Here is a 27,076-nt window from a genome sequence, read left to right as displayed (position 1 = left end):
ACAGGCGTGAACCACCACGCCCGGCCACTTCTGTTGTTTATAAGCTACCCCATTCATGCTATTTTGTTATAAGACCCCAAATAGGCTAAGGCAGAGATCAAAAATATAAATAATTGGAGTCTCTTGAAAAGAAAATGAAATAGCAGAACATAAATTTTAAGATACAGTTTAAGAAAAACTATTTAGGCCACATACTAAATATCATGGTCTCTGAATTTTATTATTGAGAGAAAAAAGTCAAGTGACAAAAAAGTAATTATACTATCATTTGCATTTTCAAGGGAAGATCTATATAGATACATGTGCTTTTATAAAATATATCAAAAAAGATAACAAAAAAATTGGCAATGTTTATTATCACTATGGGCCATATAATGTAGAGAATGTAATGTGTAGGTTAGGAAGAGAGCTTTATAATACCTACCATTTTGTGTACCATTAATTTTGAACTGTATAAATAGTATTACCTATTTAAAATTAAGGTCTAAAATAAATAAAATATAAAAAAAACTATCCATTCACCTGGTTTATGTTCCACGTGATTTTAAAAGTTGAAAATTTTAAAATGAAAATTTGAAAATTTTCAGATTTTATGGAACATAAAATATTCTTTTTAATTTAAAATACACATCTGAAGAAATTAAGGCTAGTATCATTATCTCCTTTGAAAGACAAAAAAATAAATAAACTCAGGACCAAAGAGACTAAAAGAATTGACCAAGTTCACATAGCTAATAAGCTAAGATTGAAACTCCAAGTACTCATAATAATATAAGACTTGCCATGAATAATTACATCAGTGGCCCATCTAGAGATGTACTCTCTTTTGGATAGTGACATCTTTGCATATTTTATTAAACAATGCCATTATTGTATTCATTATCTTTTTCTGCATAATATATTACACCCAAATTTAGCAGAAATAATAAACATTTATAATCTTTCATAGTTTCTGTGGATCAAAAACATGAAAGTGGCTTTGCTGGGCAGTTATGGCTCTGGATCTCTCACGAAGTTGCAACTCAGCTGTGAACAAGGACCATGGACATCTGAAAACCTGACTGGGGCAAAAGAACCCATTCTTAAGGCATTTTACTCACAGGCTGGTTCTCATTGTAAGTCTTGTTTCCTCCGTACATGAGCATCTCCACAGGCTGTTTGAGTATCTGCCAAACCTGACACCTGGCTTCCCACAGAATGTGTCCAAAAGAACAAAGTGAAAGCTGCAATTGTGTCAGCCCTCACCTCAAAAGTCACATGCCATCGCTTCAGATAGTTGGGGCCACCTTGCAGGCCGCCTACGCCAGCTTTTTTTCATAAAGCCAAGTTTAGAACACTGAAATAACATTGTTCATCAGACTGTATAGTTTGAACTACCTTCTGTAAAGCAATTCAGAAATAAAGATCAAACACCTTTAAAATGTTTATATTCTTTGACTAAATAATTTCACTTCTCAGAATCTATTCCCAAAAAATCACAAATGCAAAGAAAAATACTATTTAAAATTTCCTATAAGGAAAAAAAAAGTTTAGTTTCTATAAATTTTTTTTTTTTTTTTTTTTTTTTTGAGACGGAGTTTCGCTCTGTCGCCTAGGCTGGAATGCAGTGGCTGGATCTCAGCTCACTGCAAGCTGCGCCTCCCGGGTTTACGCCATTATCCTGTCTCAGCCTCCCAAGTAGCTGGGACTACAGGCACCCGCCACCTCACCCGGCTAGTTTTTTGTATTTTTTAGTAGAGACGGGGTTTCACCGTGTTAGCCAGGATGGTCTCGATCTCCTGACCTCGTGATCCACCCGTCTCGGCCTCCCAAAGTGCTGGGATTATAGGCTTGAGCCACCGCGCCCGGCTATATTTTATTTTTAATACTCCAGAAGAGTAAAATGGTTAATTAAATTCAGGTGAACCCATTGATGTTAAGATGCACTTTTTCCACATTTTAACATCTCTGAAATTGGAATATGTCTTGTAGTAGTTGGCATATTATTATCCCCATCAGCTGATGGCATTTTATTATCCCTATGAGTTAAGTACAAAGGAGTCGTCATTACCATGCATGCATGAACATGATGACAGACATTTGTGTTGTCATTACCTCTACTGAATTGTGTACATTGTTGGTACCACACACGTTGATTTAGCTGCTATTTAAAATGTCTCCAGTATTGAAATTGTCTCAAGTATCTTTTCTAACCACAAAGGTATAAAACTAGAAATCAATAATAGGAGGAACTTCAGAAAATTCACAAATATGTGGAAATGAAACAACACAGTCCTGAACAACCAATGGGTCAAAGAAGAAATCAAAAGGGAAATCAAATAGTATTTTGAGACAAACAAAAACAGAAATACAACATGCCAAATCTTATGCGCTGCAGTAGCAGCAATGCTGAGAGGGAAGTTTATAGCAACAAATAACCTACATAAAGGAAAAGAAAAGATCTCAATTGCCCTAACTTCACACCTGCAAGGACTAGAAAAAGAAGAACAAACTAAGCCCAAAGTCAGCAGAAAGAAGTAAATAATAAAGATTAGAACAGAAATAAATGGCATAGAGACTAGAAAGATAATAGAAAAGATCAATGAAACTAAGAGTTGGGGTTTTTAGGGAAAAAAAATCCACATAATTAAAACATCTTTAGCCAACCTAACCAAACACAAAAGGAGAGAAGACTCAAACAAAATTATATATGAAAGAAGAGATATGACAACTGATACTACAGATATACAAAGGATCATAAGAGATTACTATGAACAATGATACACCAACACATTGGAAAACTTAGAAGAAATGGATAAATTCATAGAAACATGCAACCTACCTACACAGAATCAACAAGAAATAAAAAATCTGAACAGACCATGATGAGTAAGGAGATTGAATTAAAAAACTCCCAATATATAAAAGCTTGGAACTACATGGCTTCAGGGGTAAATTCTACTAAGTACTTAAAGAAGAATTAATGCCAATGTTTCTCAGACTTTTTAAAAAATTGAAGATGAGAGAATACTTTCAAACTTACTGTACGATGCCAGCACTATCCTCATAACAAAGTCAGGTAAGGACACAGCAAGAAAAGAAAATTACAGGCCAATATCCCCAATGAATACAAATGTAAAAATCCTCAACAAAATACTAGCAAACCAAATTCCACAGCACATTGAAAGGATCATGTACCCTGATCATGTGGGATTTATCCCCGGGATGCAAAGATTGTTCAGCATATGCAAATCAATAAATACGATATGCCACATTAACAGAATGAAGTATAAAAAACGAGTATAAACTCAATAGATGCAGAAAAAGCATTTGACAAAATTCAACATCTTTTCATGAGAAAAATTCAACAAATTAGATGTAGAAGAAATGTACCTCAACATAATAAAGGCCACATATGACAAACCCACAGCTAACATCATACTGAATGGGGAAAAACTAAAAATTTTTTTTCTGAGATCTAAAACAAGACCAGATAACCATTCTCACCACTTCTGTTTAATATAGTACTAGAAATCCTAGCCACAGAACTTAGGCAAGAGAAAGAAATAAAAGGCATCCAAATTGGAATGGAAGAAGCTAAGTGGTCTCTGTTTGCTGATATAGTATTGTCTTACATAAAGAAAACTCTAAAGCCTCTACCAAAAAAACCCTATTAGAACTAGTAAGCAAATTCAGTAAACTGACAGGATAGGAAATCAACATTCAAAAATTGTTAGTGTTTCTATACATTAACAATGAACTATCTGCAAAAGAAATCAAGAAAACAATGACGTTTATAAGACCTTCAAAACATAAAATAAAATACTTAGGAAAAATTTAACCAAGGAGGTGAACGAGCTCTATACTAAAACTGTAAAACATTAATGGAAGAAATTGAAGAAGACACAAATAAAAGATACCCTTTGTTCATGGATTGGAGGAATTAATATTGTTAAAAATATCCATACTACCCAAAGTAATCTACAGATTAAATATAATTCCTATCAAAATTCCAATGACTTTTTTTAAAAAATAGAAAAAACAATTCTAAAATTTGTATGGAACCACAAAAGTCCCCAAGTAGCTATCTTGAACAAAAAGAACAAAGCCAAGAGAAATGCATTCTCTGACTTAAAAATCTATTACAGAGCTACAGTAATCAAAATAGTATGGCACTAGCATAAAAACAGACACATAGACCAATGGAACAAAACAGAGAGGCCAGAAATAAGTCCACATATCCAGTCAATTGTTTATTGACCAAGATGCCAAGATCATACAATGAAGAAAAGAGAGTCTCATCAATAGATGGTGTTGAAAAAACTGCATATCCACATGCAAAGTAATGAAATTAGACACTTGCCTTAAACCATACATAAAAATTAAGTCGAAATAAATTAAATATTTAAATGTAATGTTTTACATCATAAAACTCCTAAAAGAAAACATAGGGAAAAAGCTTCTTGACATTGGTCTTAGTAATGATTTTTTGGACATGGCCTTGAAAGCACAGGCAACAAAAGTAAAAATAAACAAGCAGATTCCAATGAACTAAAAACTTCTGCAGAGGAAACAATCGACAAAATTAAAAGATAATCTATGAAATGGAAAAAACTATTTGCAAACCAAAAACCTGATAGGAGGTTAATCTAAAATATGTAAAAAATTCACACAACTCAATAGCAAAAAATAATAATAATAATAAGCCCAATTTACATATGGGTAAGGAGCCTGAATAGCCTTTTTTTTTTCAAGGAAGACATGCAAATGACCAGCAGGTATATAAGAAGATGCTCCGTATTACTGGTCATCAGAGAAGGGCAAATTAAAACCACAATGAGATATCACCTCACACCTGATTATTATGAAAAAGACAACAGATAACAAGTGCTGGCAAGGGAGTGGAGAAAAGGGAACCCTTATACACTGTTGGTAGAGATTTAAATTAGCACAGCCATTATGGAGATTCTTCAAAAAATTAAACATAGAACTACTCTATGATGCAGCAGTCTCACTTCTGGCTATATACTCAAAGGAAATGAAATCAGTATCTCGAAGAGATATCTGTACTTCCACGTTCATTGTGGCATTATTCACAATAGCATTGATAGGGAATCGACCTAAGTGTTTATCAGTGGATGAATAATGAATATGTGAGATATATATGTATATGTAATAGAATATTAATCAGCCTTTAAAAGGAAGGAAATCTTGTCATTTGTAACTATAAATGAACATGGACATTGCAACAAGTGAAATAAGCCAGCCGCAAAGACAAATAGTGAATGATCTCTTATATGTAGAACCTAAAAAAGTGGAACTCATAGACACAAAGAGTAGAGTTGTTACCAGGGACCAGTAGATGAGGGAAATGGAGAGAGATTCATCAAAGGGTACAAACTTTCAGTTATGAGTTGAATAAGCTCTGAGGATCTAACGTACAGCATGAATGGTGACGGATGTGTTTATTAATTTTATGGTGGTAATCATTACACAATGTATACATATATCAAATCATCATGTTAATTCAGTCTTTGTCAATTAAATATTTTTAAATACAATAAATAAAATGTCTTCAAATGTAATGCTGTGATTCAGCATTGAGATGAAAAGTCTTTGTGTACACAAAAAAAAGCATGTAAACAGAGACTCAGTGGGTACATTTTATGTTGATGAAGCAAATATTCATCATAGGACGAATTATCACTGTGCCATATTTTGTTCCAAAGCAACAAATCACATACGTGGTTTATGAACCTAAGTAGATGATGCCGTGCTACATTTTGTTTTCTGAGGATTATGCAAAAGAAGCATCTCTTACATGCCAAGAAAGGCAACTAAAGGAAAAATTATTGCCAAATCCCTGAACCAGACGGAAGAAATGTCAAAGCATCAAAAGGCTGGTGTGACCAACAAAAATATCATTCAAAGCTATCATTAAGACTTTGTGTCAGTTTAATTGGAAACACTTTTTTTCTTTCCAAGCAGTATGTAAAATAGCAAGTGCCCCAAAGTCAATGACATCTGAAAATCTCACTTAAAATAAATTACTTCTAGAAGATTTGAAGAATTCTTTGGGTTTACATAACTTATAAAAGCAGAATGCAAAATTACAGTCAAAATGATGTAAGATAATTTTAAAATACTGTGGGAAAGTAAGTGTTAATACATCAAAATGTTAGAAGTCTTCACAATATAATATATGCATATAAGAAACCGGCAATTGTACCCCATAAATATGTAAAAACAATACTAGTAATTAATTCCTTGACTTACAAAAAATAAGTGCTAAAAATGTTAGAAGTCTATAAAATGAGATTATAATTAATCTTTATTTTCTTCTTTATGTTTTCCATATTATTGACAAAAGAATGTATGTTTAATCAGTTAAAAAAATAACACTTAGAATTAAACACGAAAATGAAAATGCACCCTCCAGGCACTTTTAACCACCCTTTATAGCCCATTATTGTTATTTATCTAAGCCTTTTGTTAAAGTCCGTTTGTATTTCAAATTCTTCCTTTTCTATGAGAGGTACGTTCTCTAGGTTCACAAGCTTGTGTTCCTAGATTGGGCCAGTGCATGTCAACCCAATCTAGAGTCTTCACACTTTTATAATCTTCAATTATACTTTCTTGGCCTTTGCTATTCTAGCCACAAATGGTAATTCATTATTTTTTTTCTCCAGATAATGACACTGTTTCAGAAAAATAAAGCACTTTCCCAACTCATCTTTCTTAATGGTTATACTTATTTCCAGTCACTGCTCTAGGCTTTTTCTGAAATCAGTTCTACAGCAGACCTAGTATATTTCTAAGTTATTTATCCATTGTGATATCTTTTGAGTTCTTTCCTACATGACAGAAACCAAGACACAGAAAGGAAACATATCTTTTCCTGGATATATTAGTGATCAAAGGGCCTTTTCGTTGACATATTTTGAGCCATGGACTTTCAGATTATACCTTTCAGATCAAACACTAGAATTTCTAAGGTCATGGAGAAGATGAATGAGGACAGCAAAAGGTGACAATAGACAGAAATAGAAGACAAGGGGTCTGAATTAAACCCCAGAACCCGGGGGACCTGAATCAGCTGGATTCATACTGAGGAATATATCCCCAGGCAGTCTTTCCTCTCTGCCCTGGATCCAAGTTTTATTGCACTTACAAACCCCATCTTTCTCCTCTTTTGTCTCTCTCACTCTTCTACGCTCAAAATAAACTATGTTCAACTACCACAAGCAGCCTTGGGTTGCAAATGGGAAGCAGGGTGAACCCCAACATCACCTGTGTGTGCTCCTCATCAGTCAATGCTGACAGCCCTCCCTCAAACCAGCATCTCTTATCTATTTCTGCCCTTGTGCCTCAAGCAGTCTTCTGTCACTCACAGACTCTGCGGGTGGCCTTCCTGCAGATGTGACCAGAGTATCAGAGTACCACCAATCGATTCCACAAATGAAGGATACCGTGCCTAAATTAAGCTCTCCCACTGGCACTATCAATCAGTCAAGAGCCTCAATTAAAATTTGATTACCAGAAGCTCTGTTTTCACTTCAGTCCCTCCTACAAGTCAATTCATTTGATAGTGTAATCATAAAATTATTTAGGCATTTAACTGCATCCCATAAGTGTGTTCAACTCCCTATTTATGCCCTATCCCCCCCCACTAGTTAATTAATAAGTAAGACCTGGCATGAATGCTACTCATCTACAACTAATAATAATTGTCTGAATTGGTCTGAGATTCAAGTTCAGAACTTATTTTTCTTGGAGCTAGACGTTTTCCAGAGATTTGGACATGAAGGCATGGTGGAATAAGATGGGATGCAGAGGATGTCACAGAAACACAGAACTCGCCTCAAATCAGTGACACGATTCATCAGGTCTGCACAGGGAGCAGATCATACAGAGTACAAATTTGCACGAAGGGGGAGAAGGGTCTGCTAACACTATCTTGTCACTGTTACATTAAGACCTAGACCTTCTAAAGTCAGAATCTGCCAAAAATAGTAAAATAAGGCTATATTTCATTGCTTCATCATGTGTGAGACATTCATTAGCATTTCATGCAGGCAGGCAGAAAATTACTGGAGAAAGGAAGAAATCACATTCCCAGCTCATCCACCAAGAGCTGCAAATTTGGCATTTCTGCACAGGAGGAAACGATACCCTGCTGGCAACAGACTCATCAACCCAACCCACAAGGAAAACACAGAGAAAGCAAAGGGACCGTGGATCTTTATTGCTCTCTGTATCTTGTGAGTATTTATCAGACTGAGGAACATTTCCTGTAATCATTACTATGCTCCCTACCTGAATTCTGTTTCATTCATTGGAACGAGGTATGATTAGCTTCTTTAATGATTAATATACTCACAATCTGTAGAAATGGGGAAACAGGGAAAGAAAGGCATATTAAGCCCAGAGCACTAGGAAGGGCTGGACTTCATCTGTGTCCCAACCGCATTCTCTCAGCACTTTTCAGAAGTGGTCCCCTCTCTAATCATTTAAGCTGCCTCACAGCCACAGATGATAAACAGGCCTTGATCCTGGATTTGACTTTCATCTTTGAGGTGATGGTCATGTTTCCTGCTTGGCAGGCTCCCAGTTACCGATGGCAATGGGAATACATTAACTAAACAAAGCCAAGCACTTCAAAGACTTTACCTCATTCTTCATCGCACCTTTTTAGCAAAACTGATTAAGAAGGGACATACTAGACTATTTTTAATTTTACCTCTTCCTCCTTTAATTACCCTGCTTCTGGGAGAAGTGTCACATGCAGCTGACTGTGTGTCAAAGGAAGACATCGTGGGCTGGATAATTAAGGCCTGAATTCCAAAGCATGGTTATGTATCTGAGTCACTTCCACTTGGGGGATGAGGGCTTTACCTAGTGGCAGCCTGGAGTGGCCAGCCTGTGGCCTAAACATTGTTTTGCGTGATAAATGCATGTTAATGGAAGAGAACAAAATGAGAGACTGTTACATTGTCTTAAGCATGTGGCTTTGAATTGACTTTCTTTCACCTGCCTCTAAACTACATCATGTTGCCGCTTGCAGTGGACTGGCAGCTTTCCACTGCTGTTGTCACTACTCATTCCAGGCTGATGTCTCTCAGATTGCAGCATCAAACCTTAGACCCTTTCCTTTTAATTCTCTATCAGATTCATTCCACATTATCCAGCTCCAATGGTTCCACTTCAAATGATTTTTCTAATCTGAGATTTAGCCATTTAAAAATCCCCTTATTTTTGCAGAATACTCAATGATACAGGCAAATGTCATAATATATATACAGATTTATATATATTTTTTGAGACAGCCTCACTCTGTCACACAGGCTAGAGTGCAGTGGTGCAATCTTGAGTCACTGCAACCTCCACCTCTTGGGTTCAAGCAGTTCTCGTGCCTCAGCCTCCTGAGTAGCTGGGATTACAGGCACACACCATCATATCTAGCAAATGTTTGTATTTTTAGTAGAGATGGACCTTCACTGTGTTGGCCAGGCTGGTCTCGAACTCCTGACCTCAAGGGATCAGCCTGCCACGGCTTCCCGAAGTCCTGGGATTACAGGCATGAGCCACCACGCCTGGCCTCATCATATAATATTACATAAAAAACATTATGTATGCAATATGATCTGATTTGATGTGTGTACACATTTTTAAAAAACAATCCCAAAACATCAGTCTTTTTTTTCCCTTTTTTATTGAGACAGAGTCTTGCTCTGTTGCCCAGGCTGGAGGGCAGTGGTGCGATCTCGGCTCACTGCAACCTTCGCCACCCAGGTTAAAGTGATTCACCTGCCTCAGCCTCCCAAGTAGCTGGGACTACAGGTGCATGCCACCACACCCAGCTAATTTTTTGTATTTTTAGTACAGACGGGGTTCACCATGTTAGCCAGGATGGTCTTGATCTCCTGACCTCGTGATCCACCCACCTCAGCCTCCCAAAGTGCTGGGATTACAGGCATGAGCCACCATCCCCTGCCCAAAATATCAGTCTTAATCATTTCTTGGCAGTGGAATCAGGAGTAATTTTGATTTTCTTTTCTGTACTTTCAGGAATTTTCTAAATGCAGTATATATTTTTACAAGCAGAAAAAAAAATCATCTTTTCTAACTACTATACAGATGTTGGATATTCCTCAGTTTAAGCCTGCATTTTATCATTTATTTGCACCATATTCTACTCCACTAATTTCACTTCCTATCTTCTGGATTCCCCAAATCCCACATGGTTCAACTTTGTTTCCGGCTTCCAGGATCCAAACTTAGCAAGCAGGCTGAATTCTGGATGACTCCTCACCACATCTTGTGGCAGGAAGCAGAATGAGCCAGGACTATCTTCTAACTCTCATCTACCCCAAATACAGGGACCTTGAAAATTCCTCTGAGCTCCCTGGGCCTCTTTCTCCCCATAAATGAACTGAAAGATTAGGATGAATGACCCTAAAGGCCCATCCAGCTTAAAATTTCTACTTTTCATCAGCGGCCAGATCCAACTGCAGCAGCAAGTTCTAATTGCTGTGAGTGTGAGGTTACTGCAAAGTTCCACTCACAAGGCAAGTGATTCTCATTCAGCAGGAACTGGTGAAAGCTCAAAGTCATAAATATTCAGGAAATCTAACATACTGTTTTATATCAGAACAAACCTCTCAGGCAAAATATTCATTGCAGATGTAAATGCAACCCAAATATCTGCTGTATGGAAAACCAGGAGACCAGGAGGGTGCTCAAAAAAAGAGAAAGGCAAGATGGCCTTTCAGAAACATTAAGTTATGTAATATACCAGACATAAATAAGGAGTCAGCTGTATACCCAGCATTTAAGTTTAATGAAGTCTGAATTCATCTGAATCATCAATTGGCTCAAGTATAAATACCTGGAATGATTACTATAATCTGATCTAAACAATTAATCTTAGAAAGTATAACTCAACTTGGGTGGAAGTATTGACATGTCAAGGGTAATTTCTTAAAATTATACAAGTAATACATGAATTCACTATAAAATAAACGTCAAATCATACAGATGTACACAGAGTAAAAACCTGGACATTCCTCCTCGTGTCTCATCCTCTCCAATCCCACTCTTCCAACCACAGGCAAGTGATGTTTTAGACCCTTCTTGGTCTAAATGTACATATCTTTACATTGCTTCTATCTCTTTCACACGGCACTATGAGAGTATCTATAAACTATTAGATGTCTTTGTCCTGTCACATTTAACCAAAAACTTGACAAGTTTCTTACTAAAATGGAATCCTTGCTTTTCAAGGGAAAATCTATTATTTATAACTTCTAGAATCAATTCTAACCATTATTCTCTATCTCTGTAAATCTTATCTTCAAGGTAATAAGCAAAAAGCATGAATATTAGAGGAATAAACATTACTAGGACAGTAAGAACAGCACGGAAGCAACTGTGTACAGTTCTGGCCTTCTAAACACAGGCATCTGCAGACTTCTATTAGCTCAGGCCTTAACTGAGCTCAACAGATGCCCTCAGGTTAATTATCATTTGAAAATATAATCACTTCATACTCTGCCTTGGGAATCAGCATCACAACTCTTCCTTCTCACTGCTAAGGTTCTGCAAAACTATTCCTAGACAGAGCTGAGGGTTTGGAAAGGAAGAATCAGGATACTTTGGAGGTCCTAGAAATTCAGAGATGGCTCTTCAAAGACCAGACTCAAAGTTTAATGTTAAAACACCACCATAACTATGTTTATATAGTTTAAATGCTAACATGACTCTATTACTAGCAAAGCCAATTCTGTGGAATAAAAGGCAATCAAGATTTTGCAGCGATTGCTTGTATATATAGCCAATAGGAAAAAAATTAATTCAAAAAATTAATGTAATTAATCAGATGACTCAGTTTGAAAGAATTATTATATTGGTTCTGGGGAAGGAGAATAAACATTTTTATTATTTATTGAGTGCTTAATATTCTAAGCATCTTACATAAGGTAACCAACTTAATTTCACAACACATGTAAAAGAAAGTACTATGTCATCCCCATTTTAAAGAGGAGGAAACTAAAGAATGGAGAGCTGGTCAGCTTCATCTTCACAGGATCTGGGCTCTCCCTCCTAGTAGCAAAATGCAGCAGTTTCAGCCTTCACACCTTTACATCTCTTTCCAGAGAAAAAGTCTTCTCTGGATTCACATTCTCATTAGCATGACTTTGTTACATGCTCTTCTCGGGTGGACAGGGAGGCTGGGATATGACTAGAACAAGCCAATCAGAGCCTGCACCTAAGGGCATGTGGTGGCGTCAACACCACCTAAGCTTCCCAGCTGAGAAGGGAGGGAAGTCAATCCTCCCTACCCCGAGGTCATAGAAGGGAAGTAATGGATACTGGGGAGGTGACCACCAAATATCTGCCTTAGAACTCATTAGCCAGAAACAAAGGAACTGAAAGTTTCTCTAACTGTATAATTATAATTATATTCCAACTTGAAATTATTAATTCCTATTGACATTATTTGTTCTGAAACAGTATGTCTTACATGCAGTAGCTTTTTAAAGAAAACCCGCATTTATAGTCGATCCTCTTTGTCCCCAAATCAAACTACAACAGGTTATTATACATGCTAGGCACTGTCAGCAATATAGATGATCATTTTTGTCGGGAATTTTTATCATGCAGACGTAAGACTATCACATTCTTTTTGATTGGAGGAAAACAGATTTCCAATGAGAAAATTATTTCTATGTAGTCATCTTTTATATATGTGTTACTTCACCCTTGAACTATGGATTTGGTGCTTTGCTTACATGCAAGCAAAACATGAGTGAAATGAAGAACTCTATGAGTCCTTACAACATACTCAGAATTATTCCTCTGCTTTTCTTCTAAATAGATAATTAGCTACCCAGTTTAAAATATGTTCTCAAATGAAGATGCCACACTGTTGCTTGGGAACACGCTTTAAAGTTTAATGACCTTCACTGGCAGTATGATGTTCATATTAGAACTAACATGGAACGCAATTTAAGCCATGAAGATTTGTTAAAGTAGAGTGCCTGCTATGGGAACATCTTGGTGCTCATGCTCATGTCTTGATAGAAGATATCCTCTACATTAGCCTTCACAAATGAGTAGACCACAGTTGGTTCTATACCTGCTAATCAACATCTATGTATGTATATGTATTTAAATAGCTGCACTAGGAGAAATGGCTTGCCAAGAAAGGTGTAAACTCGATCTTCTACCTTACCTCTCCAAAATACATGTTCTCATTTTGTTTTCCTAGTCCTTCCATGGTTTCCATGGCTTTACTCTGAGCCTTCTGCTAGTTTTCCACAGCTATGATAAATTGATGTCCCAAAATTGAAATCCATAAATAGAACCAACCAGTGGACTCTAGAAAAATAGTGCTTTATCGTGGGAAGCAGATTCCCAACCAGAAGATTTCACGTTAAGCTGTGTTTGAATGGAAAAGAAAAATAAATATAAAACTGAAAGAGTCAACATAACAGATATCAGCTCACAATCAGGGAGAAACACTTCATATCATTGTTACTAGGGATGACTAATCCAATAAATGTCTTAGCTAACACCAGCTGCCCATAATCTAAATATACCAGCAACCATTCCCAGGCCTACAATGTGTATATATGCTGTTGAGAAGTATCATTCTATCAAAGCCTAAGGAGCCTCAAAGCTCATTCAGGTCTGAACCTGAACAAGCTGCAAAACATTTCAAACCTCTCCAAGGTGATTTAAAGCTCTAGAGAAGGCAAGTTAGAGGGGTGACTGAGATTCTCTCATTCAATGCAAGAATCCTTCTGCAACAGTACATATCCACTGATCCAGCAACAGGGAGCTGGGCAAAGCTGCTCCAACAATGCTTGTCAAGTTTCAAACATTGGAAAACCACTCCTTATACTAAGTCAAACCCCCCCCCCGCCATTCCTACCAAAATATGTCTAACCTTTCTTGCAATGACAAGACTTCAACTACAGGAAGACAACTATCATGTTGCCTAGTCACGTCATCTACTGTCTTCTCCATAGGACAGTCTACAGCCTGAATATATTTTGCATCTTTCTCCTTGTCACTTTTGTTAAGTGATACAAAAATTTAGAATTTCCAAAAAACATGCCTGCTTCCTTTTCCTACTATTTCTTTTTGTAACAGGTGTTTATTTCATTTTGCAGTCTCTCAGAATTCAATAAGTGAACAAGTATACCCCATAATAAACACTCATCCTGAAGATTTTTTTGTCTTAAGTTACCATTTATACTGCTTTGTGTCTGTTTAAACTATGCTCAACTGATTGCCTCTACCTTTGAGTCTCCCTATATCCAATCTCCTCCATTCAATCATTCTTGCCCTGTGGATTCAGGTCAGGTAGCAAATGCCTCTCTATTCTACATCATCTAATTGATCCTGCCGGTGTGACATTTCAATCTCGGCTTCATCTGGAGAAGCAGCCTCACGTGAGATGGTAAAATGCTATAGAGAAAAAAAAAGCAGAAACAGGAAAAGCTTATTAACCTTCAAAACATGATAGTACATTCTGTGCTTCTCTTAACACCTGATCATTTTCTAAGCCCTACAACTTTCAATTTATTACGCCCTAGGTGACTAAGTGATGCTTTTACAAACAGAATCTGAGATGCTGTTTTTAAGTAATTTTGTGAAGGTTTCACAGACTGGGAGAGATTGGAGTACTGATCAACTATGAAACATAAGATCTGAGTTCCAAACACCGTGCTGCTCTGTCAGAACTTTTCTATGTTGTTATGTAGATAGCTGATGCTAAAATGCAACGCCAAAAAGTGGAATCCTAACCTCGTCTGAAAAGCCCGAGTTATAATCCCAGGTCAGACCAAAGTGTCCAACATAGATCTAGCTTCTGCTGTATATAGCACCTTTGCCTCTCTTAACTCAGTTATACTTCAAAACATCCTGCCAATACCAGGAAAATGGGCTCCATTTCACCGATGAGGTCACTGAGGCTTGGAGACGTGTGATGTGATGAAGCTCACCTAAGTGCCAGATAGACTTAAGGTAAGAAATAAATCAACAATTGATTCAGTATACTATATGCTTCAGCATTTGCCACAGCGTCCCATTTGTGAGGTCTAACATTACAAAAGTTAACTTTTTTGTTTTCAGGGTCTGGCTCGGTCACATAGGCTAGAATGCTATGGCACAAACATAGCTCCTTGGAGCCTGAACCTCCCAGGCTCAAGCAATCCTCCCACCTCCGTGCCACCCCCACACCCCCACCCCCAGTAGCTGGGAATACAGGCACATACAACCAAGCCTGTCTTTTTTTTTTTTTTTTTGGCGGGGGGTAGAGATGGGATCTCCCTACGTTGTCCAGGCTGGTCTTCAACTCCTGGGCTCAATTGATCCTCCTGCCTTGGCCTCCCAAAGTGCTTGGATTACAGGTGTGAGCCACCATGCCTGGCTACAAAGTTAACTTCTGCTTCTACTTGCCTTAGATTTTGACAAGTGATATAAGCAAAAGAAACAGTCAGAGGGGAAGAAAGTTCCTAAGATGGCTGCAAACATGTGTCCTAAAGGACACAGCACCAGGGCACTGCCCAGCAATCAACCTTCCTCATGGCCTCAGTGAACTGTGATAGGGAGAGGCCATTATATGCTGCTGATGACACATGAACACCACAGGGTTCACTTAGCATCTGCTGGTGGCCACACCTCCTTCTGCTTCTTGCTGCAGAACCCTGACTCCGGATACTGTTTTAAGTGTGTGTACAGGACCCTCGAAATACTGGATCTCAGAATAATAACCAATTTTCCACTTTATCTGGGTTGAGATATAAAAACCTATTTTTAAAATGTTTGATGGGAAAAAAGGGAGAAAAATTTTTCTTTCTCGTTTTTTGAAAGCATGAGGAAGTCTCCCACTGAAATTTTTTTTAGAAAAAAAGAAAGGGAAAAAATTGCATGGAGGTAGGGGGACAGTTTTCCTTCTGAAATTTTCCAGATATTTCTGAACCTTCATACCACTTACTCTGGGGTTAATCACATGAATATTATGAGCCTTTTTTAGGTAACTAAGCACAGAACAATTTTCCAATCTCTGCTGTGCCATTTTCTTTATAATTGTGGGCTAGTGACATTAATTCCTTCATCTGTAAAATGTTGATAATATTAGCCTACTCCAGGGAGATTCAGTAAGAATAATCAAAGAAAAGCCTTTAAGCCCAGCTTTAGCAAGCACCCCCATAGATGGAGGCTTCTAAGGAACTTGGGAGGAGTGAGAGGGAACCGAGGGAGTAGGACCATAGCAGGAAACGCAGAGAGAGAAGCCCTGCCCACCTTATCCAAGGTAAAACATCCTAGCTTGTCTCTCACACAAGCTCTCTCCCATGATTAAGTCCTCTTTCTGGTCCAGCAGTTTCTCCACCAGACCTCACCCAGGTCCCAGAGAGCTATTATCCCGACATTAAAGTTCCTTGATTAAGATTTTGTTTGAAAAGTCCTCATTTCTGTTTATGCACTGCTGCTTTCAAGACTACACAACAGGGCCAGGTGCAATGGCTCACACCTGTAATCCCAGCACTTTAGGAGGCTGAGGTGGGTGGATCACCTGAGGTCAGGAGTTCGACACCAGCCTGAACAACATGGTGAAACCCCATCTGTACTAAAAAATACAAAAATTAGTCGGGCATGGTGGCAGGTGCCTATAATCCCAGCTACTTGGAAGGTTGAGGCAGGAGAATCAGTTGAACCCAGGAGGCAGAGGTTGCAGTGAGCTGAGATCACACCACTGCACTCCAGTCTGGGCAAAAGAGCAAAACTCCATCTTAAAAAAAAAAAAAAAAAGCCAGGCACGGTGGCTCATGTCCTTAATCCCAGCACTTTGGGAGGCTGAGGTGGGTGGATCACCTGAGGTCAGGAGTTTGAGACCAGCCTGACCAACATGGTGAAACCCTGTCTCTACTAAAAATACAGAAATTAGCCAGGCATGGTGGCACATGCCTGTAATTCCAGCTACTTGGAAGGCCGAGGCAGGAGAATCGCTTGAACCCATGAGGTGGAGGTTGCAGTGAGCAGAGATTACGCCACTGTATTCCAGGCTGGGTAACGAAAGTGAAACTCCTTCTCAAAACAACAACAAACAACAACAACAACAACAACAAAACTACACAACATATGTTAATGCTATGGCTAAAGATTCAGTCATTAAGAAAATTACAGTAATGTGGAGTCTGTTGACTTTTCACCTTGGAGACCAAACACATTACTATTCACTTCCTGCTTTAGTTTTTAAATGATTGGCAAGCTCATAAAGTCCCATATCACTAAGGCAACAGCTGAGAGTAGACCGTCCTGTAATTCTTACATACACAGTCAGCCTTGGAGGTGGTAAAGTAATATTCACCATTGGACAACTAAGGAAAACAGAGACTGACCTCAGCTGAACACTATCGTGGCAGAATTGTAAAAAAATAAAATAAAATAAAGCCACAACTTTATTGGATTTAAGAGGAAATTACACAAAGTAAACTTCTTTTTGCTTATCCACTTAAATAATAGTTAACTCTACTAGTAGCTTTGAAATGTCCATTCTCTTATACTAAAAGCAAACGTAGTTCACAGAGAATGTGTATCAGTAATAACAGATCAAGCCACTAATAAAAAATATCAGAATTCAAAACATAGAAGTGTAAGAGGGTTTTTTAATCATAAATGTCAGTGTTTTATAAATTACTAGGACGTACTTTAACAGTACTCACTTTTTGAAGAAAAAAAAAGGCAGGCCTCTTGAGTGTATTTGTATATTGACTTAAAATGTGATAATCCCACTTTTTAATTAAATAAACACCAAATTCTATGGAATTTGGGTTTTTTGCTGGTTTTTTGTTTGTTTGTTTTTGAGACAGAGTTCCACTCTTTTGCCTCAGCTGGCGTGCAGTGGCATGATCCTGGCTTACTGCAGCCTCAACCTCCTCAGGCTCAGGTGATCCTCCCACGTCAACCTCCTGAGCAGCTAGGACTATAGGCGCAGGCCATCACACCTGACTAATTTGTGTATTTTTTTTTGTAGAGACGAGGTTTTGCCATGTTGTCCAGGCTGGTCTTGAATTTCTGGGCTCAAGTGATCCTCCTGCCTGGGCCTCCCAAAGTACTGGAATTACAGGCATGAGCCACCACACCCAGACTATTTCTATTGAATTTGATGAAAATGCTTATCCACAAATATAACTAAGTAACAACTCACTCCTTCTCTAAACAAAATTAAGACAAAAGATGTACTCATCAAGCATAAAACCTGACAGTTTTTAGTTTAGATTACAAATTCATTCCCCTTTTCCTTTCCAACTTCCTGTTTTGTATCATAAGCCAGACCCCTCTACATTTGAGATCCCTTCCCTGAATATGTCCAAAGACCAGCGATCCTGCTGTAATTTCTTTTTCCAAATTTATTTTGAATTGATAGATAAAGTTGTATGTATTTATGATATACAACATGATGAAATGTATATATACACTGTGGAGTGGTTAAACCCAGCTGATTAACATGTACATTGCCTCATAGTTATGATTTTTGTGGTAAGAGCTGTAATTTCAACCCCCTCTCACTTTCTCTGTCTATGCATTTTCATCCACCTTTTCAATCATTGTGAAATTAATGATCTGTTTATATCCAAGTCACTAGTGAAGCACTCCATAAATCAACAGATGTGCTTTTGATTCAGAGCATTACCCTCATTCCTTCCAAGCTAGATCCTAAAAAGGAAATCATTCCAGTTAGAGAAAATTATCTCCAGAAAATAATCTTCAAATAAGTGTTTCATGCCCTTCAAAAGCCATATCAAATCTAAGACTTTGATAATGAGGTATTCAGCACTATCATGGCAAGATACCATTTTTAAAAGGGGCGGTGGCTCACGCCTGTAATCCCAGCACTTTGGGAGGCCAAGGCAGGCAGACCACGAGGTCAGGAGATCGAGACCATCCTGGTCAACATGGTGACACCCTGTCTCTACTAAAAATATAAAAATTAGCCAGGCATGGTGGTGCCTGTGGTCCTAGCTACTCAGGAGGCTGAGGCAGGAGAATCGCTTGAACCCAGGAGGCGGAGGTTGCACTGAGCCAAGATCACGCCACTGAACTGCATCCTGGGTGACAGAGCCAGACTCTGTCTCAAAAAAAAAAAAAGTGGCATAGATATGTGTATACACACAAATGTATTGGTGCAAAAGTAACTGGAGTTTTGCCATTACTTTTAATGGCAAAAATCACAATTACTTTTGCACCAATCTAATATATATAAATCAAATAAAAATACGTAAGTATTTATTCTTAGAATAGTTGTATGTATTTCTGTTTAATAGTTTGACAACTCAGCATCCACTTCTCCTTCCTATAGGACACAACTGTCTTTTGGAGAATGATATTTTTTAATTAAATAGTCTTGCTGCAACAACAGATCCAGGTGCCTGCCTCCCAGGAGATTCCCTTCTTCTTAAATTACCTGTATTAGTCCATTCTCACGCTGCTAATAAAGACATACCCGAGACTGGGTAATTCATAAAGGAAAGAGGCTTAATTGACTCACAGTTCAGCATGGCTGAGGAAGACCTCAGGAAACATAATCATGATGGAAGGGGAAGCAAACATGTCCATCTTCGTATGGCGGCAGGAAGGAGAATGAGTGCCCAGTGAAGTAGGAAGCCCGTGATAAAACCATCAGATCGCGTAAGAACTAACTCACTATCATGAAAACAGGATAGAGGAAACCACCCCCGTGATTCAATTATCTCCATCTGGTTCTTCCCATGGGACCTGGAGATTATTGGCACTACAATTGAAGATGAGATTTGGGTGGGGACACAGCTAAACCATATCATTACCCAAAGTCAGTTTCTGTTGCCTACAACCCATGGACACTGACTGTTACTGCTACTTATGAAATAAACCCTGAATAAGAACACATCAGTATTTGCACTCTGGGCAATTAGTATATATGGGAAGATGCATTCTCTTAATCAGTGAGTAAACAGGATCCAGGGAAGTTGAATTTTCAGGCAGAAAGTTTGCCAGGATCTCTCTCTAGGGAAATGACAACAGCTGAGAAGACATCATTTTAAGACATTTCACAAGTTTTTGTGAGTGACAAAGGGGCCACAGAGAAGGAAGTTTCACAAGTCCAGATGAAAGCTGGTGAAGACCCAGAGCACAGCAGAGGTAGTAGAGATAGAGAGGCAATTATAAATTTTTTGAAAGAAAAAGAAGAAAAGTTCAGGATTTTATTATGGGGAGAATGGCAGCAAACGTATATGTATACACACATATGCACACACATACATTTTTATATACACATACATACATACATATGTAATACACACACACACACACACACATAATCTCCAGACTTGGTGTGTTCTGAAATTTGTTGCCCAGGCTGGAGTGCAGTGGCACAATCCTGGCTCACTACACCCTTGACCTCCCCAGGCTCAGGCGATCCTCCTGCCTCAGTCTCCCAAAGTGCTAGGATTACAAGTGTGAGCCACCACACCCAACCTATTGCTATTGAATTTAATCAAAATGTTTATCCATAAATATAGCTAAATAACAACTTACTCCTTCTCTAAACAAAATTATGACAAAAGATGTACTCATCAAACATAAAATCTAACCGTTTTTGGTTTAGATTCACAAGTCTTAAAAATGACCTAGGCTGGATGATTATAAATTCATTCCCCTTTTCCTTTCCAACTTGTTGTTTTGTGTCATAAGCCAGATCCCTCTACACTTGAGATCCCTGCACTTGATATATACTTATAAAATCTCCAGACCCACTGGTGTATTTTGGAATTTGTTACTACTGTCAATGGAATAGCAATTGAAATTGGCAACAGGGTTATTCAGCAAGAATTCCAATAGCAGAGGAGTGAATCATCTCTCCATGTTGAGGAATTTTGTATTTTATGCAGCAAGTTTAAAGAATATTTTATCTACTCTTCAATATATACATAGTGTATTATGTTCAAATTGCTAACAATATTTTATTGCTCATTTTTTGTGATCTTTTTTAATAGCGTCTAACTATCCTGATTTCCACATATCACCCAACAATGAAGGAATTTCTTTGCTTAGTTGATGCAGGAGCATTAACTTAATGTTGCAGAATTTAAGGTCTCCTCTTTTATAGACTTATAATGTCCTTTCTCTCCCTGTGCAGTAAGTCTGATTTAATTATCTCCCAGAAATCAGTAAAGGTACTATTTTTGTCTTTGCTTGCTTTTAATCCTTATTTGATTAAAGTACCACGTGCTTAATTGGACTGGGTTTTCCTCAACCTCCGCAATTCTAAATATCAAAGGCAGCTGTGGGACTGCTGGAATGGTGTTAACAGGCTCCTTGGATTCAACTAACTGTTCTGGGATAGTCAGTAAATCAGCAGAACCCACAAAATGCTAGTTCCTCTTCCCCTTCATGCTGCCCTGTGCCGCCACGCCCTCCACATCGCTTTCATAGTTCTTACCAGCAAGGGAAGAGGAGATATTTATAGGAATGTGGAGGGTGTATGAAACCTATTATTCCCCTTTCTAACAGGCTGAAATCTTTTTCAATCTTGCAGGTTTTTGAAAGACTTCAGGTGCTGTTTGATTGAAACCCTGCAGTATTGACAAGAAAGGACTCACTGAAAACTTCAGCATTTGAAAATGAAAAAGAAAAACATAGGTCCCTATTATATATTTGGTTTTTTTTTTTTTTTTTAGACAGAGTTTTGCTCTTGGTATCCAGGCTGGAGTGCAATGGTGCAATCTCAGCTCACTGCAACTTCCACCTCCTGGTTTCAAGCAGTTCTCCTGCCTCAGCCTCCAGAGTAGCTGGGATTACAGGCACCCACCATCACGCCCGGCTAACTTTTGTATTTTTAGTAGAGAAGCGGTTTCACCATGTTGCCAGGCTGGTCTCGAACTCCTGACCTCAGTTGATCGGCCCATCTCGGTCTCCCAAAGTACTGGGATTACAGGTGTGAGCCACCGCGCCCTGCGCCAAGACACATTTTTAAAGAAAGTATTAGGTATCACTATGTGCTTTTACAAACTAGTGAGTTTTTGAGATACCAGGAGAAAGAGGGAGGGAGGAGAGAGACAGAGGCAGAGACAAACAGAGACAAAGAGAGCAATTCTCTCGGCTCCAAATCGAACAACATTATACCAAAGTAACTTCCCCACCAGTAGACATTCCCAGGGTTTCCATGATACCCACACAAGGCAAAACTGAAACATAGGCTATGATGATGGAGAAGAAGCCCAATTGCACATCACCATCTTCCTAGGACTGTCACAACAAAGTGCCACAAACTGGGTGGCTTAAAACAACAGAAATTTTTTCTCTCACAGCTCCAAAGTCTACACATCCAAAATCAAGGCATTGGTAGGGTTGGTTCCTTCTGGAGGCTCTAAGGGAGCATTCGTCCCGGGCCTCCCTTCTAGCTTCTGTTTGTTGCTGGCAAACCTTGCCGTTTTTAGCTTGCAGTGACATCACTCCAATCTCTGCTTCCATCATGTGTCTCTGTATTCCTGTATCCAAATTTGCCTCTTTTTAGAAGGACACCAGTCATTAAATTAGGGCCAACCATAATCCAGGGTGACCTCTTAATTTGATTACATCTACAGAAGCCCAATTTTTAAACAAGGTTATATTCACAGGTATTGGGTTAAGACTTCAACCTGCCTTTCTGGGAGACACAATTCAAGCCACAGAACCCTCTATAATACAAAATAGCCTCATGCTACCACCTAGATATTCAGTGTTTATCTTTGTATATTCAGCCCTTTGTAGAAGTTCCTCATACTCTAGTACTTTTATAAACACTTCCTCAAGTCCTCATTCCCTAAGAGTTATTCAGATAAATTAGCAGGTGTAGAGAGGTACTCACATTGGTTCTCAGTCAGTGATGACCACACCCAGCCATGGGACTTGCTGGATGTGCTGCCATATTTTGATTTAAATTTTACAGAGTAGAGTACAATTTGCTATGAATAAGAGGTGAGGAAAATAATTTATCTGAATCCAAATAAAGACTGTCTGTTCACCAGAACACACAAAAATTTTGCCTTGTGAGCATATAAAAAGATGAGTTCAAAGCAATCAGTAGTTCTACTCAAAATGGACACCAATGGGGCAAACTAATGAGAAGTGTGGAAACAGAGAAGACTTTAATGGACATTGTCAAGCACCTCTATACTGTGATGGGAAATGCACAGTAATTGTGACTTACTTGTCTATGCTATTCTGAGACTTTCAATCTCTTCCAGTGTGCTGTCAAATCTGTTAATACCTAGAACATTAAAATGTTAAAAAAACTTCTTTTTGAGCTACACTTTTTTGTTTTGTTTTGTTTTGCTTTGTTTTGAGACAGGATATGTCTCTGTTGCCTAGGATGGAGTACAGTGGTGCAATCTTGGCTCACTGCAACCTCCACCTCCTGGATTCAAACCATCCTCCCACCTCAGCTTCCCAAGTAGCTGGGACTAGAGGCACTCACCACCATCCCAGCTAATTTTTGTATTTTTGGTAGAGACAGGGTTTCACCATGTTGCCCAGGCTGGTCTCAAGCAGTCCTCCTGCATTGGCCTCCCAAAGAGATGGGATTACAGGCATGAACCACCGTGCCTGGCTACACTAAGTGTAGACCAAATGCCCCAATTCCAGCACCACTCCTGCTAAATAAAATCTCCAACATTTACCAGTTGCTTAACTCAGTACATGTCTAACGATGAGAATTTCAGACCTATAAAGAAAATTATTTTGAGTAGCAGAGAACTGTTTTTAATCTACCCAGTGATTTGTTCCATGTGTATGGGAAAATAAATCCCATTCAGGACTGGGACGAAATCAACCAGCTTCACCAAGAAGATGGATCTCAAGAATTATGTAGCTGTCTATAGGTTTTTGAGAACAATGAAAATATTTTTGCCCAGGATATAACCCCCAACAGTTGCCACAGAGCCAGAAATTCTGTCAATGGGGACCTGTTCTGAACATGTGTGAGAGCTGCCTGATATAATGCTAATACTCACTGCTACTCCCACACAACAGCTAAGATTTTATAAAAAATTCACTTACTCAGGTATTTTTCCAACCAAGAACACTAGAAATAAACTCAGGAGAGATATCTGTCTGGGAAGACACATATTGAAGGAAAAGGCAAAGGTGCCCAAATCATATCACCTCCTTTGCAGTTGTGCCTGGGGCCTGGCCCTGTGACTCTTGTCCTTGAACTTCCATACAAAATATCTGCAGATGACATTTTGCATAATTTGGAGGATGCTGGGGGAAGCCATGAGGTAAGGGATCTGCCCAAATATTTTCCCAGAGAAAAAAGTCATGTTCAGTGAAGGGAAATGAGGGAAAGAACAGAGATTTGGGGAAAAAAGAAAAAGCAATGTGTTCTCTTGCTCCAGTGACCAATTTCATTCCTCTGTACCCTGTTAGAACCCTGCTGCCTGGTGAGCCCACTGCCTCTGATCCTGAAGGCCAAGTGAACATCAGATCAAAAAATAAAATCCCAGGACACAATGGCCTTCCACTTCTCTCCGCAGCCCATGGCAAAGTTCTTTAATAAGATAATTCCCCATGCCCTGCTGGAAGCTGGGTCAGACGCAGAAATATCATGAACTAAATGTCAATTAAGAGCCTCATTCATTTATAGTTGAGAGGAGGATTCTAGAAATGTAAATGGGGCTGAATTTTTATTTTCTGCCCTAAACTTCACATCTCTCCTACAGAAACCTGCTTCCTACTTTTCTCCAAAAAGTATACCAGTCAGAACTTCCAGGCCTCTCCACTGATGCTATAAGCAAAATAACATGTTCCTTTTGGCAGGATGCCCTGGTACTGCCAATTTAATTATGCTTTTCAGTATTTTTCAGCCTCCTTTTAAGTGGCAAAGACTGGTAGCCTTCTCTCTTCTTTCCTGGACACACAGCTAGACCTCAATTTTCAGCTCTCTCGTGGTGAGGTATGGCCATGAGACTGAATTCCAACAGATGGATTGTGAGGAGTGTGCACCACTCTCAGGTCTGGCCCATGAAACTTCCATGCATAGTAATTCTTGCTTTTTTCCCATCTGCCAGCCTGATGCAACATACATAACCACTTTGGAAGCCACAAGGCAAAGATGGCAGAGCCACAAGACAGAAAGAGCCTAGGTCCCTAAATTGTCACTAGAAAGCTCTAATCTAAAACACAAACAAACAACAAAAAACCAAAAACACTCTTTAGGATGTTCCACAAGCAATAAATAAAATTCTATTATGTTTAAGCCATTATACATTCTTTATTCAAATTTTGTGTTATAGCAGTGATATGGTTTGGATGCGTGTCCCCACCAAATCTCATGTTGAAATATAATCCCCTGTGTTGGAGCTGGAGCCTGGTGGGAGGTTTTTGGGTCATGGGGGCAAATCCCTCATGGCTTGGTGCTATCCTCAGGACAGTGAGTTGGTTCTCACAAGATCTTGTTATTTAAAAGTATGACACCTTCCCCCCACTCTCTCTTGCTCCTGCTTTCACCATGTGAGATGCTGCTTCCATTTCACTTTCTGCCATGACTGTAACCTTCCTGAGTCCTCCCCAGAAGCTGAGCAGACACCAGCGCCATGCTCCTGTACAGTCTGCAGAACTGTGAGCCAGTTAAACATCCTTTCAATATAAATTACCTAGTTGCAAGTGTTTTTAATAGCAATGCAAGAAGAGCCTAATATGATATTCATATTCATATACTTATTTATATGAATATACATATACATATTTATATGAATATACATATTCATCTATACATATTCATCTACATCAATCCATGTAAGTATCCAGGACCCTCATGTGTTTCTCCCATGGCCAGTCCAGTCTCTCCAGTTATGAGTTCAACATGGAAATACATACTGAGAGCAGAAGTCCATTTTGTGATCCTGGCAACATTGTTAGTTGCAGGATTAGGATTACATGACTTTCAGTCCATTCATCTCTACAACAGGAACATAGCTGTCTCTAGTGAATCTACCTTGACTGATATGCACCTTCATTCTACGGTGCCCACCATGGAGACTGGGCTTCCTACACTGTTTTTCACTACAGCATTGCATTGGGCAGTTGTGCTTCTGAAAACACTGCAGATGATGTAAAAGAGCCTGTACATAACAGATGTGAAGTGATATACATATATGGAGAGATACTATTATTGTTGTTTTATTGTTACAGCAGGCACCTTTGTCATTGGCAGTCTTGTGCTTTTTATTCTTTCCCTTAGTCTGGTGGGAGATCCTGTGTCACATTCTTCCCTGCTTAAGGCATGATCATAAAGTCAAATATTATTGTTAAGACAAATATTTTTATATTATATATTACATAAAGACACATATACTTATTATTAAATTGATTGTTTCTTGGAAACACACCCAAAAATGATTCATTTCTTAGAAAATAGGGTAATAAAGCATTTCATCTGAGACAAGACTGTAGCATACGTTAAGTGTGGTCAGTGGGTAAGAAGTCACATTTCACTTTCTAAGATTGTTTCAACAATGAGTAGACTCATAAGTAGCCTTTGAAATGAAAAACAGGAATTGGGAGGAGAAGGCAGAGCAAAAGCCTAGATAAGAAAAATAGGTCGAAATTAAGCATTGACATAGCTGAAGGAAATGTAGTTCAATACTCCATATATAAATAATTGCCCTGATTAGATCTAAAGGAGTTTAAAAGAAGGTGTGGTTAAGTTAGAAGTGTCACCAGGAGGGCTTCCAGGCTTATTCTCCCTCAGACAAGGCTAAGTCCTTCCTTCTGTAGGCTCTGGTATTTGATATGGTCAGCATCCATGAGTGGATTCATCTCTTGGGAAAAGTCAACAGAGATTGAGGAGTAAACAAGAAAGCCAACATATTCATCTACATCAATCTATGCAAGTATCCAAGATCCTCGTGTGTTTCTATAGCCAGCCCAGTCTCTCTGGTTATGAGTACAATGTGGAAATACATATGAGAAAAGAAGTCCACTTTGTAAGCCTGGCAATATTTTTAGTTGCAAGATTGGGATTACACGACGTTCAGTCTATTCATTTCTACAACAGGAACATACCTGT

The 27,076-nt window shown here is 38.6% G+C and overlaps 1 long non-coding RNA gene across 1 annotated transcript in view; it reads left to right on the top strand.

The window, feature by feature from the left end:
* The window catches only part of LOC117063674, a 44,634-nt gene extending 22,884 nt beyond the window's left edge, over nucleotides 1–21,750 (top strand). Inside the window, exons 2-3 of the long non-coding RNA XR_004429029.1 lie at nucleotides 14,894–15,012; nucleotides 21,566–21,750. This is a non-coding gene — a long non-coding RNA (uncharacterized LOC117063674). The remainder of the gene's footprint in view (nucleotides 1–14,893; nucleotides 15,013–21,565) is intronic.
* Nucleotides 21,751–27,076: the final 5,326 nt, after the last annotated feature.

This window comes from Trachypithecus francoisi, unplaced genomic scaffold (assembly GCF_009764315.1).
Source record: "Trachypithecus francoisi isolate TF-2019V2 unplaced genomic scaffold, Tfra_2.0 Lachesis_group18, whole genome shotgun sequence".
In the NCBI taxonomy this organism is placed as follows: Eukaryota; Metazoa; Chordata; class Mammalia; order Primates; family Cercopithecidae; genus Trachypithecus; species Trachypithecus francoisi.
This window is presented reverse-complemented; position numbering and strand designations above follow the sequence as displayed.